General features: G+C 52.9%; 1 protein-coding gene across 3 annotated transcripts in view; it reads left to right on the top strand.

The window, feature by feature from the left end:
• Positions 1-12,268, top strand: part of SCN4A (sodium voltage-gated channel alpha subunit 4) — a 45,115-nt gene that overhangs the window by 2,294 nt on the left and 30,553 nt on the right. Inside the window, exon 2 of one of the 3 annotated variants that reach the window (XM_070225643.1) lies at positions 12,053-12,152. The gene's annotated coding sequence lies outside the window, so the exon portion shown is untranslated. 3 annotated transcript variants of the gene reach the window in all.

A 12,268-nucleotide genomic window follows, 5' to 3' on the forward strand; every position in this document is an offset into this window, starting at 1 on the left:
GCTGGGGGTGGGGCTCAGAGAAGGCTCCCAGGGGGAAGCATAGCCAGAGGGGATTGGACCTTACAGAGAGGACTCGAAAGGCTCCCTCCAGGTGATGGGAGAGAGATACATGAGATACATCAAAAGGAAAAGAAAAATCTGAGCCCCGAGGCCTCTGAGAGCAGGTAGAGAAGGGAGGGGACGGAGGAGGGGCATGTCAACAACCACGGTACAGGTTATACAAACCTTTGGTTCCTTGAGTCCTCTTATAGGGTGGGCTCAGGCTCAGAGGGTCCTGTCACTTACCCGGGGCACGTAGTTAGTGAGTTGCCAGGGCTGTGTCCACTGGCCAAGGGCCCCGCTCCCTGGGGAGGAGCTGTCGCTAGTGCAGGGCTGGGACGGGGCAGAGGTCGCTCCTGAGACCTGGGGGGCAGCTGGGTTCCCGTGGACAGCCCCGGGCTGGGAGAGGTGTTGGGCCTCCTGCAGGGGTCCCCAGTTCTGCAGTGGCAGGGACAAGCCACGGCTCCCGTCCCTGTGGCTCCATCAGAAGGTGCATCTGGGGCTGGGGAATCCCAAGTTCCGTCCATTCCACCACCCCTGCCCCAGGCCCTTCATGTGCGCTGGCCCCCATTTTGCCTCATCAGCAACAGCTATTTTTATTCCCCGCAGTTTTCAGTCAACAGCCCTTGTTGGGGGGATGGGATAGCAGGAGGAGCAAGAGGAGCTGGAGGAGCCCACAGGCAGCAGGGGTGGCAGGTGAGCCACTGTACCCCTCAAAGGGCAGGCTGCCCCGCTTCCTGCAGGCCTCCTTGCCCTCTGCCAGGAGCCCTAGCCTAAATGGAAAGTGCAAAACCACAATAGTCACTGGACCCCACTCTGTTTTTGAACTGGTTTGTGAAACCAGGTGCCCCCCCAGCATCACCAGGTAGGTGCTACAAGGTCATGGTCCAGTTTAGACTGGGGTGGCAAGATAGCTTAGTGGTTAAGAGCCAAAGTCTCTTTCGAGAGCCCCCAGGATGAGCCTCCAGCCCCAGTTTACTACGCAAACAACCCCTGACGAGTTCCTTAACTTCTCTGTGCCTCAGTTTCCCTATCTGTTAAATGGAGTGATAACAATATGCTTGGCAAATAGTCAGCTCTCCGTAAGTGTTAATTAGTAGTTAATTATTACGGCTGTTACCAGGCTATGGCTCTGAATAGACGTCTCCTAGTGCAGGTAACAGAAGGAAGGAAGGAGCTCTGAGGAGGTGGGCTGCACGGCAAGACCAGGACAACCTCATCCAGCTCTGGGCGCCACGCGTAGCTGGGAGCACGAGTGTTTTTCTTTCCCAGCTGATCTCCCTCAGGTGATGGAGATCCTTTTATAAAACGGATGGTAGAGCCCCTTCCATGAGGGTCTGCAGTTTGCAAAAGTTGTCCTGAGAAGCCAAAAGAGCAAAGCAGAGGCCCTCCGGCTCACATTTTAGTAGGATTTGCCTGTGACTCTCATCTTTTTTGAGGCTCGTAAGTTCTTGATCAGCCTAATTTTGGAGAAGGCTCTTTTACCAAAGTAGCTGGTGAGAAAACATCCCTGGAGCGGTTTCTGGGGTAAAGCAAAGTTCCCTGAGCCAGTGGCAGGGCCAAGCCGGCGAAAGGGGCAGGACACAGTGCTTCAGCCTATCTTGAGGTTCCAGGTTATAGGCCCGAGTTATGCAGGCAGCTAGAGGCCCACTTGTCCTGGTGCTGGTGACCACGACCCCAACTCCTAGGGCCTGGCAGGGGCCTGGAGCCCCAGTGGGGAGAGCGCAAAGTCTACCCTGCCCCGATGGTTAGGGGTTGGTGGAGAGAATGGGGGCCCAGGTCGGCCCTGGAATTCTCTAGGCCCAGTATCAGGTTCAAACAGTCCTCTTGTTGGCCTCTTTGTGGACCCAAGGCAGGAAAAAGGCCTGTCTGCTGCGGTCTGGGAGGGGCGAGGGGGCGGGGCCAAGAGAGAAGAGAACAGAGGAAGGCGTCTCTGGCGTGGACCAGGGTGGACCCTAGGTTGGAGCAGGCAGGGTGAGGGGAGGCAGCCCACTGGGCAGGGGGTGGATCTGCCCACGAGCCAGGGAGGTGGGCCTAGGCGCAGAAGGGGGTGTGCATGCACAAACTGGAGGGGGCGCATCCATAAAGCCACGGTCACCATGCTTGGGGGCTCCCTAGAAAGAGCTGAGCCAGCAGAGGGCAGGCAGCCCCAGGCCTGGATAGAACTAATCAGCTCCCCCACTCCCCCCAGCCCCCTACCCCGACGCCTTGGAGCAGCTGGGAAATGACTCATAGAAGCAATGAGTGAGTGTGTGTGTGGGTGTGTAAGACTGGGTTGCAGAGGGAGTTGGGGAGTATGTAAGGATTGATTGGTACAAATAAAAACCAAACCTCAAGGAGGGCTCTTTAACAAACTATTGACCTGTGTTCCCACCGCCTACAACTCCCAACACGAGGCCTCAGGAGGCCTAAGCCCCATCCTGCCAGGGCCTGTCAGAGGCCCACCCCAGCCCACGCTTTTCAGGGGCCTGGCCCAAGGCCTCTGGTCTGCCCTTTAAAGAAGACAGACAGGTAAGGGTCAGGCCAGGCTAGGGGACAACCTGGAAAAGACCTCAACTTGGGCGTGCCCTGTGCTGGGGGAGGACAGCCATGCCCAGCCCAGTCCCCCAAAGGGCTGGAGGGAGGTGGTGTTTGTAGTAGTAGGCACGTGGATTTGGCATCAGAGAGCTGCGTTCAAATCATGGCTCTGCCACTTGTCAGCTGGGATGACGAATGTGAAGCACTCGCAACAGCACCTGGCACGCAGTAAGCACCAAATGAATATCTGTGACTTTTTATCAAGAAACATTTCTTAAGCCTCCACCTCATGGGTCTGCACACATCAGCACAATGGGTAGATGCACCGAGACTTTGGGGCCAGAAGAACCAAGCCCTTCTCACTTCAGAGACTCTTTTCCGAGCTGACGGAGGCCTGGAATTCTACATCTGGAGATCAGATAAATTCTTTTGATTTAAGGCTCAGTCTTGGGAGGGGAAATCCACTCTCAGGCCTTTGCTTCTGGAAAGAGAGCCTTCCAAAGGCTGAGCTGAGCTGAGAGGGGTCAGCAGCAAGGGGGCACAATTCACAAAACCCAAACACAGCCCATTTCTGGGGTTTTATTTCGTCAGGGCCCTAGCTAACCAGAAGCACTCTGGGTAGAGGAAAAGGGTCAGGTTTGGGAGGAGAAGGCAGGCTGGGGAAAAAGTAACGGATGTTCTTAAAGGGCCTTTGAGGACTGGCAGAGAACAGAGCTGATCGTGGGGGGAAGGGCTGCCAATTTTTCTTGAACAGGAAGCCAATCTTGGCATACAGTAGGTGCAAAGTAAATGTGGCCACCACTATCATTCTCACCCCGTAGGTTGGTTGAATCAGCTGCCTAAAAAAGAGAGGCTTGTTTTGATCCAGCGAGTCCCACATGGAAAATGCAATCAGCATTAGCCCACCCCTCGCCCAGGAGCATGCCCATGTGACCCTGATTGTTTCCGGAACTCTCCGGGCTCCTGAATGTCCGGAGGTTTCTGCACTAGGCTCTGGGCTCCAGGCCACCTTCCAAGACTTCTTGGAGCCGATTTCCTGTGCAGAAAGTGTCAGACCAGGAGGGGAGGGCCACCTGGGGTGACTTCCTCTAGGCCTCTGGCTGCCAAGGCTGAGGTCCTAAGGGCTGGCAGAGAAACAACACAGCTACCCCCTTCCCATCCCCACCCCCGCCTGCCCTGGCTGAGAAAAAGCTGTGACTTGAGATTTACAACTAGGGGGATGTGGATCCATTTTGCGTTCTTGGAGCTGGGACGCAGCAGGAATGCAGGAATTTGGGAAGTAGGCCACCCGGATGCCCGGTGCTGTCTTTGGCCAGGACAGAAAAACTTTGATCTGTTTCAGCATCCCAGAAAGTTTTGAGTCTGAGCTCCCACTGAAGGTGAAGCTGGAGGAGGGAGCTCCACTGGCCGCATGCATCTCTGGGTAATTTTGTTCCCAATGTGCAGAGAAACAAAACAGCCTGACCCTGGACTGTAGCTTTGCTGGAGATGAAGGGCATGCTTAGTTGGCAAGAGGGATGGTGACTGGGGCCTGAGCAAGGCCGGCAAGCTACTCACCATCTCTGTGTCCTTGGGAATGTGCACTAGAGTGAACAGGGAAGGCTGTGAGGGGCAGATCACATCCATTCACAATCTTCTAGGAGAGTGTCTCACAGCAGCTTTTCTGTCTGAGGCTGGTGGGGCAAGGATGACGCTTCTCAGGGGATTCCAATGTAAGGCAGCTAGCTGAGTTTCTGGATGTTTGAAGGACCCTCCTTGAAAGCTTAGGTGTCCCAGGAGAGAAGGTTCTAAAAGTATATGGTAGTGGGAGGTGGGGTAGGGGGGTGTCTGTCCTGAGCCTTGTTTGGCCAATAATTTGGGACAATCAGAATCACAGACACCCTATTGTAAGGGATGGCCTTGAACTGAGAGGGAAAATCAAGATCCAAGAGCCTTCACAAAAGACTGAAGGTGGGGCCGGCCTGGTGGCGCAGCGGTTAAGTTCACACGTCCCACTTCTCGGCTGCCCGGGGTTCGCCGGTGCGGATCCCAGGTGCGGACATGGCACCACTTGGCAAAAGCCATGCTGTGGTAGGCGTCCCACATATAAAGTAGAGGAAGATGGGCATGGATGTTAGCTCAGGGCCAGTTTTCCTCAGCAAAAAGAGGAGGATTGGCAGTAGTTAGCTCAGGACTAATCTTCCTCAAAAAAAAAAAAAAAAGGCAAGAGCACAATGAACAAGGGGAACTTAACCAGAGGTAGTTGTAAAATAACCTTGCATCCTGAAACCTTGTTATAATGATTAATTCCAGGAGTTGGGTTTTATTTTATGCCTTTTTTTTGGTGAGGAAGTTTGGCCCTGATCTAACATCTGTTGCCAATCTTCCTCTTTTTTTTTTTTTTCTCCCCAAAGCCCCAGTACGTAGCTGGACATCCTAGTTGCAGGTTGTTCTAGTTCCTCTATGTGGGACACCACCACAGCATGGCTTGATGAGCAGTGCTAGGTCCGCACCCAGGATCCGAACTGGGAACCCTGGACCACCGAAGTGGAGCACACGAACTTACCCACTCAGGCATGGGGCCGGTCCCTCCAGGAGTTTTTCTGTTGATTTTGTACATAGATAATCACGTCATCTGTGAACAAAGACCATTTTATTTCTTCCTTCCCAATCCCCATCAGGATACATTTATTTTCTTTTCTTGTCTTATTGTGTTAGCTAGGACTTCCAGTATGACGTTGAAAAAGAGTGGTGAGAGGCGACATCCATGCCTTGTTCCTGATCTTAGTGGGAAAGCTTCTAGTTTCTCTCCATTAAGTATTATGTTGGCTGTAGGGTTTTTGTAAATATTCTTTATCAAATTGAGGAAGGTCCCTCTATTCCTAGTTTGCTGAAAGTTGCTATCATGAATGGGTGTTGGATTTTGTCAAATGCTTTTCTTCATCTATTGATATGATCATATAACTTTTCTTCTTTAGCCTATTGATGTGATGGATTACATTAATTGATTTTCTAATATTGAACCTGTTTTGCATACCCGAGATAAATCCCATTTGGTCGTAGTGTGTAATTCTTTTTATACACTGTTGGATTCTATTTGCTAATATTTTGTTGAGGTCTACCTGTATTTAAAGGAGAAAAATCAGTTGCACAATTTATAGGATAGGGAAGATCTAATGTGATCACAGCTCGTGAGGAAAAGATCCAGGGGTGACTGCAAACCGCACCCTCTGAGTGGGCTGCTGAACAGGCACATGCCATCTTGCGATGAACGAATACAAAGCGTGTCCAGGCCAGGGAGAAAAGGCCTCCCTCTGTGGTCAGACTATATCTGGAGTTGGGTGTTCCGATCTGGCAGCCCTACAGAGAGACAGTGCTGGGCTGGACTGGCTCCAGAGAAGAGCAGCCTCGCCCTCCAGTGTCCTTACCCTCGGCTCCCTGCCTGTGGACAGCTGGCCCAGCCTGGCTCCCTGACTCCCAATCTTTCCTCCTCAGCCCCTGCCCTTGTGTGATCACCACTTGCAGGCCCCCAAGACAGCCTGACTTTACCCACCACTTCCGCTCAAACTTCCGTTTCAATGCAGGGTTCCGATGGGGCTTCTCACTTACTAAATGGGCTCTGGCCCTGGTGCCCGGGGAGCTGGCTTGACCTCTTATTTATCACTCTCTAAAATTATCTTATTTGCTTCCCTATTTGTTATCTGCCTCCTCTCTCTGGAATGCAAATTCAATGGGGACAGGGACTTTGCCACTACTATATCCTTGGCTCCCAGAAAAGAGCCTGACATGGAGCAAATGCTCAGGAAATGTTTGTTGAATGAATACATGTGTAATCTGTGGGGAGTTGCTGCTCTTCTCTGGGCCTCAGTTTCCCCATCTGTGAAATGATGGAGTTGGACTTGTTGATCTCTCAGTTCCTTACAACTCCAACATTCTTAAATTCAGTGGGAAGAAGTTGCCTGGAGCCCTCAGGCCCTCAGCCGCCACATCTCAAGAACAGCCTGGGGCTGAAGCTGGAGTCTTATCTCTGACTGGTGGAAGAAGGGTTGGAGCTGTCACATTGGCCCCTTTTAGTCTGAGCTGTGGCTCGATCTGGCAGCTTGTCACCCAGTGCATGATATGGGACATTGCCGGTGTTTGTCCCTGCCAAGAAGTCATCATGCATATATCCCAGATGTCCTTTCATTCCTCCACTGGTGCCCAATGAAAACAACACAGCTTGTCCCATCTATCCTGGACACATTGTAAGGGAGGGCAGAAGGCACATACATGCTGGCCGGTCATGGCCCCACCCAAACCCACTGCCCCTGTGAGGAGCTCTCCAAGGCTGCACGGTGAAGTCCAGACTCCCAGGCCTGCCACTCAAGGCCCTGGCCCAGCTGCCCAGCCTACCTGCCCCAAATCCCCATACAGAATCTGTGCCCCACAGACTGACGCAAGTGTACTTCCCTCTGTCCTGCCTCTGTCTTTGTTCTGGCTGTTCCCTCTCCCTGGAACGTCCTTGCCCTCCATTTCTCTATGTTCATAACTTACTCATCTTTCGAGAGCCAACTGAAAAGCCGCATCTTTCCATCCTGACCTGGAAGTGACCACTCATCCACCTGAACTGCCATAGCACAATCACCTCTCCTCCTTAGGGTGGGCATCGCTTTCTCCTCATATCATAGTTACACGTGCCCGTGTCCACCTTCTCCCCTACTATCAGCTCTCAGAAGGCAGGATGCCCAAATGGTGCATCTTTGTGTCCTACTCAGGGCTAGCTCAGCTTCTGGCTTATGAACAGAATGGCTGGATGGATGGATGAATAATGCATGAAACATATCAGAATTCATTTTATACCTGGAATGGTCTATGTCCAAGGCTTCATCCACTCATTGTTTCAGCAAACACTTATTGAGGGTTTGCTGTGTGCTCAGCACTGGGACTGGCCATAGTGACCTAAACAGACACAGTTCCTGCCCTCTTGGCATTTCAGTCTAGTGGAGGAGACAGACAAATAAATTAGGTAAGTAAACAAGTAATTACAAATTATGATAAATGATGTCAAGGAAAATGCAGGGGCCCATGATAGACAGTAGAGGAGGAAAAAGCCCCTTGGAGAAGGGACATTTGAGCCTACGGGGGAGGGAGGGGGACAGCCATGCGAAGAGGGAGGGGAGCACGGAACCAGGTAAAGGTCTGAAGGCAGGCACAAGCCCAGTGGGCCTGGGGCAGAGGGACAGAGAGAAGAGATCAGGAGAGAGAGGTAGAGAAGTACACAGGGGCTGGATCACCAGGGCCTTGTAGGCCACCATAAGAAGGTTAGCTTTTATTCTAAGCACAACAGGAAGTTACCTAAGAAATTTAAGCTGGAGAAACAGCGCGATTACTTTCTTGTTTTTGAAAGATCGCTGGGTGCTTTGTGGGACTGGTTTGGAGGGGGCAGGGCAAAAGCAGGAAGCAGGAAACAGGCTATTGCAAGAGATTACTGTGGTACGGACCAGAGGAAAAAGGGGAGGTCAGGGAGATTTTGGAGATGGTGTTAACAGAACTTTGGACAGGCTGGATGCAAAAGAGGAGGATAAAGGAGAATTCAAGGAGACGCTCCAATTTTTGACTTGAGCAACTGGATGGATGGTGGTGCCATTTCCTGGGTTGAGGGAGATTGGGTAGAACAGTGGAAGAACACAAATGTTTCATTCCAGATGCTGTCAGTTGGGATGCCTGTTAGCTATCCACTTGGAGTGGTCCAGTAGGCAGTCGAATATGTCAGTCTGGAGTTCAAAAGAGAGGTTTATCATATTCCTATAATGCTATTTACAGTCACAGGAATGATGCCATCCAGACCCAGACTGAGCCCTGAGAAACTTTAGAGATTGGGGCAAGAAAGAGGGACAAGCCAAGGAAATCGAGAAGGAGCAGCCAGAGAGGTAGAAGGGAACCCATGGGTGTGCTCTCACGGAGGCTGAGAGAAAAGAGCATTTCCAGAGGGGGCTGTGGCCAACTGGGTTGAATGCTTCCAAGAGGTTGAGAGGGGTGAAGACAGAAACGTGTTCAGTAGACTTGGCAGCAAGGAGCGTGCTAGTGACTTGACAAAAGCCATTTCTGTTGAGTGCAGGGAATGGAAGCCAGGTTGGAATGGGCTGGAGAGCGAAGGAAAGGTAAGGCGGTAAAGACAGCTGGTGTAGACACTTTCCAAGAAGTTCCTCTGTGAAGAGGAACAGAAAAGTAGGGTAGTAGATGAAGGAGGTATGAGGCCGAGAGGGTAGTTTTTGTTCCCATTGCCATTATTTTTAAGATGGGAGAGCCTGTTCATAGACAGGGAGAGGTTGATGGTGGTAGAGAAAGAAGATAACTAGAGATTGAGGTTGTTGGGAAGGCAAGAGCGGTCGGGGCCTGGACCCAGTGGAAGGCCTGGCCTCTGGTTCTGTTAAAGCAGGATGGAGGCAGAAGGCAGCCTATAGGTAGATTTGACGGTATATGATGGCTCCTATTTTCTCAGTGAAGACTGGGGAAAGTCATCGGCTGGGAGTATCATGGGGAGGAGTGTGGGGAGTTTGTGGAAAGAAGAGAAGGCATGAAATAGTTGTTCTCAAAAGGTGGAAATGTGAGACTACCAGAGAAACCTGCACTTATGGAGTAGAATTGAGGGCAAACCTGGAATTTGTAACCACAACGTCAGCATGAACTGGGCCAGGTCCTGCCTTTGCTCCAGCAACATCCAGCAGCTGACTCAGGAAGAGCACAGCTCGGGGCAGGCAGGCTGGGCTTTCCCCAGGTGAGCGGGTTGGAAGGAGAGAGAAGGCCCGAGCTGAGGGTATTTTCTCGGGAGGGATTATGATGATGACTCTTCTGAGGCTGGACGAGGAGAGACGTGAAGTCAGAGGAATTTGATGGGGAGGGAGAAAGTGCAAGGTCAAAGGACTGAGGGCTTGAAGAGACCCAAGGATTTCAGTAACCGGGCACTTGAGCTCGAGCTGAGAGGTGTGAGGTGGGGGAGGGGAGTGCTGGAAGTGCAGATATTAGAGGAGATACGCTTTCTGGTTCTGATTTAAGTGGAGTGCACTGAAAGGAGAAAGGGGCTAAGATGTAGCATCCCTCTAATTCATTCATTCATGCATTCATTCAGTCAATAACCTTTTATTCAGCATTAGGCACACTGGTGGCACAAAGGAGCGATTCACTCAGCCAGGGTGCCCAGGGAGGGCTTCCTGGAGGCAGTGGCTCTTGTGTAGGTTGAGTCTAGAAGGACAAATTAAAGCTCTCCAGAGAGACAAAAAGGAAGAGAGCTTCAGGAGAACAGACCATAAGCAAAGGCATGGCCATTTGTGAAAATGGAGGTAGTGTTGCCAGAGGGGGGATGCTCGTGGGAAGGCTGTGGACAGCAAGGTGGGGATCAGATCATGCAGGGCCTCGGGAGCCACATGGAGGAGCGTGGATGCACTAATAAGCAGTGGGGAGCCACTGAAGGATTAAGCAGGAAGGTGACATGATCAGATTTGTGATTTTAGAAATGTAGGTGGTGTGTTGGAGAGGAGCCCGGGGGGATGTAGGGAAGCAGGTGGGAGGTTATTGGAGTCGAGCGGGGGAGGCGTGATAAAGCAGCAATAGCCTGGAGGATGGAGAGGTGTGTGAGTGCTGGGAAGGAGCGTCGGCAGGGCTTGGGAACTGACCAGGTGTACCACCAGGGTGCTTTCGGCATCCACCAACCAAAACTGTGCCTCAACTGGCCTAGCCAAGGAGGACGTTTTCCCCTCACATAACAAGACATCCAGACATGAAGTGGCTTCAGGGTTGATGAAGAGAGTAAGAGGAGAGGAATTTAGGTGAAGTGCAAATTTTGAAGAGAGAGATGAGTTCATTTGGGACCAGCTGGGGGACAGCACGAGGATATGGCAAGCTGGCTGTGCCGTCTGTGGGTCTGGAGCTCAGGGGAGAGCTCAGGGACGAGATGTGGGGGCCATGCAGCAGTCTTTAAGTAGACATGTGCCAATGTGCCAGGCACCGGATTCAGTGGTGACCCCCAAACCCTGGGCTGTGAGGAGTCTGGTGGGGGCACAGACACCAGGAGACAATCACACAAGCAGTGTATGAATTACCATTGACCTAAGAGCTTTGAAGGCCGTGGCTGTGCATGAAAGGGAGCCGTGACTTGACTGGTCTGGGGCCATCGGGGAAGTGAGAATAGATGTGGCAAAGCTGTAGAGACCACAGCAAGGAGGTGGGTAGTGATTCTTTCCATGGCAGAAGAGAAGGACGCAAGGGGAGAAGTGCTGCTGTAAAAAGGGGCTGCAGGGGCGGGCCCGGTAGCACAGTGGTTAAGTTTGCACATTCCGCTTCGGTGGCCCGGGGTCCACTGGTTTGGATCCCGGGTGCGGACATGGCACCACTTGGCAAGTCATGCTGTGGCAGGCGTCCCATATATAAAGTAGAGGACGATGGGCATGGATGTTAGCTCAGGGCCAGTCTTCCTCAGCGAAAAGAGGAGCATTGGCAGCAGATGTCAGCTCAGGGCTAATTGTCCTCAAAAAAAAAAAAGGGTGGGGGGCTGCAGACCAGGCAGGAAGGAGGACTCAGAGCAGAGACGGAAAGAGTGGCCAGAGGGGCAGGCCACGTTCTTCTCTCAAGAAGAAAGGCAGTGGCATTGTGAGATGCTTGAGGGAGGGCCAGGAGGGCCGGCTGAGAAGAAACCACTGGGTCTGTCCACTGGGGGCCTCTGGCGACTTGAGTGAGCACAGTTTCCACGAGCACTGGGGCTGGAGCCAGGCTGTTCATCTCTGGCTTTCTGTGGTCCTTGGGCTCCTGTGAAGGGAAGAATGGGCATTTCAGGTCAGGGGATTTGCCAAGTGGGGCCTGTGAACTGGGAGGGTGCCCAGCAGCAGGGTCCCTCCAGGGCCGTCTGGCAGGTCAGCGTCTTCTGTATGGGTGCGTCCATGGGATCGGTGATGGAGATGAAGGGGGCAAGGTGTGTGACAAGTGGTAGGGTACAACTGTGGGGTCTGCATGAAGGGTGGTTTCAGGGTGGGTGTGCACGCCTGTGTGTGTGTAAATGTGTGGGCTCGCGCACACACACTCCCATGCACGCTATGGGGCCAATGAGCAGCTGAGGGACGGGGTCAGCAGGAATGAGCAGAGTCATCCCCGTGGAAACACGACTCCCTGGGTGATGGTAGAGAGCAGCTGGGCAGCCAGGCATAGGGGGCGTGGCCAGCTTTGCCCAATGGCTCCAGGCTCTCCCTGGGCCACCCTCCCCAGCTGTTGACCAAGCCTGAAGAAGTGTCCACACTGGCTGGGGCAGGGACACTCCTTGGGTGTCTGCGCCCGCTGTGAGAGAGCTGCCCTCCAGTGTGGCTCTGGGTGTCTCGGGGGAGTCTGTCCCAGCCCCTGTGGTGGAGGAGTGGCTCTGGGGGCTCTGTCCGTGTGGGACTTGTGGTGGCTGTGTGTGACTGGGCTGCAGTGGTCACCCTGTGTCTGCTTGCTGATGCAGGTCATTCCCCAGGGCCTTTGTGATAAGTGACCCTCTGCCTCCCTTCCACAGGGAATAGGCTCAGGAGGGCTGGGCAGGAGCGGGGAGGCACCAGGAGAGGCCGAGGGACTGGCCCCGGAAACACAGTCCACATAATTCTCTACGGCTCCTGGTGGGTGCCCCTTTATCCACCCAGTTCATGCAGGGACCACCAGCCACAAACAGTCCCTGGGAGCTCTAGTCCTGCCTCCCCACCCCGACGTTGAAACTGTCCTCCTTGTCCCCATG

The sequence above is a fragment of the Equus caballus genome, chromosome 11, assembly GCF_041296265.1.
Source record: "Equus caballus isolate H_3958 breed thoroughbred chromosome 11, TB-T2T, whole genome shotgun sequence".
Classification (NCBI taxonomy): domain Eukaryota; kingdom Metazoa; phylum Chordata; class Mammalia; order Perissodactyla; family Equidae; genus Equus; species Equus caballus.